This window comes from Aegilops tauschii, chromosome 6 (genome assembly GCF_002575655.3).
Source record: "Aegilops tauschii subsp. strangulata cultivar AL8/78 chromosome 6, Aet v6.0, whole genome shotgun sequence".
Classification (NCBI taxonomy): domain Eukaryota; kingdom Viridiplantae; phylum Streptophyta; class Magnoliopsida; order Poales; family Poaceae; genus Aegilops; species Aegilops tauschii.
Window position 1 is genome coordinate 72,629,343 of NC_053040.3, and position 4,397 is coordinate 72,633,739.

The 4,397-nt window shown below is 42.7% G+C and overlaps 1 long non-coding RNA gene across 3 annotated transcripts; it reads left to right on the top strand.

Annotated features, from left to right (window-relative positions):
* The first annotated feature begins 605 nt into the window (after positions 1-605).
* Positions 606-3,300, top strand: LOC123494324 (uncharacterized). Of its 3 annotated transcripts, XR_012187205.1 has the most exons (4): positions 606-789; positions 996-1,235; positions 1,890-2,357; positions 2,459-3,300. It is a non-coding gene; the product is annotated as an uncharacterized lncRNA (long non-coding RNA). The 3 variants fall into 3 exon arrangements; XR_012187203.1 differs by having other exon boundaries at positions 996-2,357; XR_012187204.1 differs by having other exon boundaries at positions 606-774; positions 996-2,357.
* The last annotated feature ends 1,097 nt before the right edge of the window (positions 3,301-4,397 follow it).

Genomic DNA, 4,397 nt, shown 5'->3' on the forward strand with positions numbered 1-4,397 from the left:
GGAGGGGCGATGACCCCGGCGAGCCTTCACCTCGCTCCAATACTTGTAGTCGTCGCTAGGTGGACTAAAACATGGATGTAATTTTCATTGCTTCTTGGGTTCTTTGTACTATCATAGTGTTTGATGAATAGATCAAAAATTTTCAAAAAATTATAATATCTAACTTCATCGAAAAAGAGGCGTTGTTTTCCCTTGATTCTAACACATTTTCCTCACGGAAACCAAACACCGAACTTATCTGTACTACCTAAAAGAAACGTAAGGTTCCCTTTCCCCCCTTACGTTTCGTCCAACCTCCTCTGGTCGTACGTCGTCAGCAATTTTGCAGAAAAGCCCCTGAAGTTTTAAGTAATCAACCCACAATCCTCAACATAAGTCAGCCCGAATCGGTTTGGAGAGAGAAAGGAAAAAAATAGCCCAACCACCGCACGGCCTGCCTCCTCGATCCCATCTCGACCTCCAGCCCCACCCCGCCTTGTCCTCCGCTGCCGCTCGCCGCCCACCTCCTGCCCCGCGCCGCCTCACCGCGCGCCGCCCGCCGCCGTCGCGCGTTGCCCGCCCCCGCCGCCGCAGCGTGCCGCTGGTCGCGCTCGCAGCCACCCCGCTCGGCGCACCCACCTCGCTCGAGGTTGGGCGAGCGCGGAAGTAGAGTTCGGGACGGCGGATCGGAATCCATCGACCGATTCTCTCTTTCTCTCCTCTCCCTTGGATTCCTGTAGGCGGTGGATCAATCTTGCCTTCGTGGTGGCGGCAGAACGAGCGCCGTGAGATCAGGTGGACCTGCTTCTGGTAATCTCAGTTTTGTTAGTAGCAAGTGGTCAATTTAGTATTCATTGGCAACAAAAAGAAGTGAATGATATCATGCCATAATTTAGTGTTGCTTCCTGGTCCTGGATAGATGATGTATTGGATTTCTGCATAAACTATTTGTCCATACTTCTCCAAGATCTGAACATATACCATCTTTGCTGATCGATTTTATTACTAAGTAGCAGATTCCTCCTGGTGCTTGGGACGTTTTCGGCTGGATTGATTTACTAGCTACGTCCAAGCAGGCCACTGGATTGATTTCATGAGGCTTACTAGCTACGTCCCAATCAAGATAGCTAGACTTACTAGCTACGTCCCAAGCAGGCCAATCCAATATGTTGATCAATTTGATTGTTCTGGCTGGAGGTCAGGAGGTCAGAAGGTGCGTCCTTCACACTAAATCGTACCCGAAGTTCTACAATTAGGTATGATTACAACTAGGAAGCTACCCTTCCTGGATAACTATTTTAGTACCTGTTTTTATTTACTGATGAGAACTAAATAAATTGGCTACTGTCATGTTTCTCCCTTAAAAAAAAGATTCTGGTAGATGTGCTTGACAATAATAATGGTAATACCTAAAGGAGTTCTCTTGCTCCAAGTTAGCGCCTATATATTCTTAGCTACCATGTACTTGGGTTACTGGTTTGTGTTAAGGATTCCGCTACTGTTGCCAAGGTATCTACAGAATTTTGTTATAGTACTAGCTAAACAGAAAAAGAGATGGCCGCCAAACCTCAAAAAATATCAATCGGCTATTAATTTACTAGACTCTATTTCAGTCTAATTAGTGGAGACTTAGAGAGTGGAAAAAATGTTTAAAAAACCTAATATAAAAATATGAAATATTTAGTTATTCTCTATATCCGAGAAAGCAATAAAGAACTTTGTGTTAGGCAGTGCACTGCGGGAGCGTGTACTGTGACTATTTCTGCACTGCCGAGGAAGGCTTGATCTTTCCCATAGGTCCACCTTCTTTACCTTTCCGTTCTTTGAACTGGATAAGTTCTGATATTCTAACATTGATGGAAAATCATTATCTTCTATAAAGCCACATTTCATTTTATGATTTTTAGCAGAAGCTCGCTTCGAGGTCTTGGTGTGGGGCTGCTGGGGAAGGGAATGTCCTTCTACTTAGTGAAAGTCGTTGTTGCTGAGGCTGATTTTACCTTCTTTCTAAGTGTTCTATTTTATTAGTGCAATTGGTTCGAGTTAAACTAACATCCATCGTACAAATATTTGTGGGACATATTCAGGTAAATTTACCATGTTCTGTTTTCATTACCCAACGCTAAAATGTAGATGTTATGATGACCAATGACCATAAACTTTTCTCAAGAAATCTGGAAAGAAGCGAGGATTCTCAAGTAAGATAAGTCTGCTTACAAAAATTTGCCTACTGGAAAGTAGATAAGAGACTCATGAAGTAAGAATACATGCCTACATATTATACATAGCAGGCTTCTGACTTCTCTGATTCTGCAAGCCTTGAGGCTGTGAAACATCTATGCTAGGTCGCCACACTTCTGCCACCTTCATTTGATGAGGTACATTCAGATTCGCTTTGTTTATTACTTTATGGATGCTTCTCTTCTCATTACAGTGCTAGGCAATTTGATGAGAAATTATCTTCTCTTTGATGGTCCAGGTTCAGCGTTCACTACTATGAAAGAAGAATGGCAGTAGAATGGCAGTGAGAACGAGTAAAAATCTAGAACAGGTAATACATTATTTTGAAGCTACATGGAAAGCAAAGTAAGCACATGGATCCCTCATTTGAGAGTGGGGGTTAAACTTCCCTGGACTTCTCCCTTAATTCTTACTGCAGTCTTTTTATTCACATTTCCTATTGTGTAGTTGGTGACAATGATGAATTGTTATCCACTTGAGAAAATAAAGATTAAATCGATGATGCTCTCAAAAGTAAAATGACTTTCTGAGCTGGATAGAGACATTGTGAGCATCAATATAGAACTTATAAACCTTTTTCCTTGTTTGTTATAATGATATTTTCATTTTCCTGTGTATATTAAACTTGAGAATATTATTCTGCATTACTTCAACCGTTACTTTTTATGTGTTTGCAGTATGACTGTATGGTTCTCACTCAAAGTAGAGGCCCAACAAACTTTTTTGAAGTAGGAGTCGAAAACTACAAATCCATCTATTCCTAGAATGGAGCTGGTTGGAGTTGAGCCTACAATTGGGCGGGTAGTTCGGTGGCACCGACATCCAGCTGAAAGTTTTATAGGAGGGTTAGTAAAGCAAATTTGTTCATGAGGAAATGTGCCAGCAAAACATTGAGTCAGAGTGCAAGACAAATGCTCTTAACAGTTTTTTTGTCGCTTTTCTTTAATTACAATTATTATTATTTTTAGTTGGCATTGATGTACAAAAGAAAATCCTGTGCCTTTTTTGTCCTCTCATTGACCATTGTATTTTTGAGTCATATCAGTCTATGTAAAAGAATTCAGTACCTTATGTTTTGTATATTTGGAAATGTCTAAAGGCGTGGTGGTATATAATAACTGTATGATATGCTTTGTATGCCTTTCCTGTAGCCTTAGTATGGTCATCGTTTTCTCTTTCATGTCCTTCATCTTAAATTAAAAAATATGAACCATTGCATTGTGCTAAAGTTTATCATTATTATTTAATTTATTTATAGGCAATATTTCTTCTAGAAAAAAAATGTAAATTTCGTGTAACAAGCTAAAATAGAATCTTCTCTGTTGCAATTGGGAACATGCCACATGACTACTGAGCTGGCATTATTTGCAAATTCTATTAGTTGACAATGTTGATGTGTATTTGACACCATTCATTTGAACCACCAAATAATAGAAGTTGTTTGATTGGTAAAATAATTTTCAGGTTTGTAACCACACGCTTATTTATTTTGTATTCGCTGTAACGCATGGTCTTTTGTGCTATAACATAATGTCAAACCACTAAAATTTATATGCCCCGTTGCAACGCACGGGCCTTGTGCTAGTTCACAGAGAAACACGTGACCAAGTCGACCAAGGGTCCGTATGTGTGGCAACAGTCCAGCCCAAACGGCCCGCGTATACGGCCTCGATCAATCCGATCGATGATATATAAAGGGACTCCTACATATACCGTACAGACGCAGCAGTGCCGCAGGATCAGCCGATCGATCACACAGCCATGGCCGACATCGAGAATCCCGACGTCGACGACGGCAGCGTGGCGGTGGCGGTGGCCGAGCCCGCCGAGTGCAGCCGGCGCGTGTACATGTGCCTGCTGTGCTGCGTCGCCTTGGCGCTCGTCCTCGCCTTCCAGAGCTCCTTGGACTTCAAGGACTCCCATCCTGCGAAGACCATGCTGGGCACCGTGGTGGACGTCGGAGGGTTCCTGGCCCTCTTCGTCGGCAGCTGGTTCGTGTTCATTTCCATGGTACTCGTGGGCGAGTGGTTTGAAGGCAATCCGGAGGGGAGGAGGCTTGTAGATAACTTGATCGAGTCTGATCGCCCTTTCCTGCTGGAATCCTTCCTTCAGGTTAAAAGTCGCATCCACCCGCATCAGCATGTGGTACAAGTAGATGCGTAGTCGTCTCATCCAGT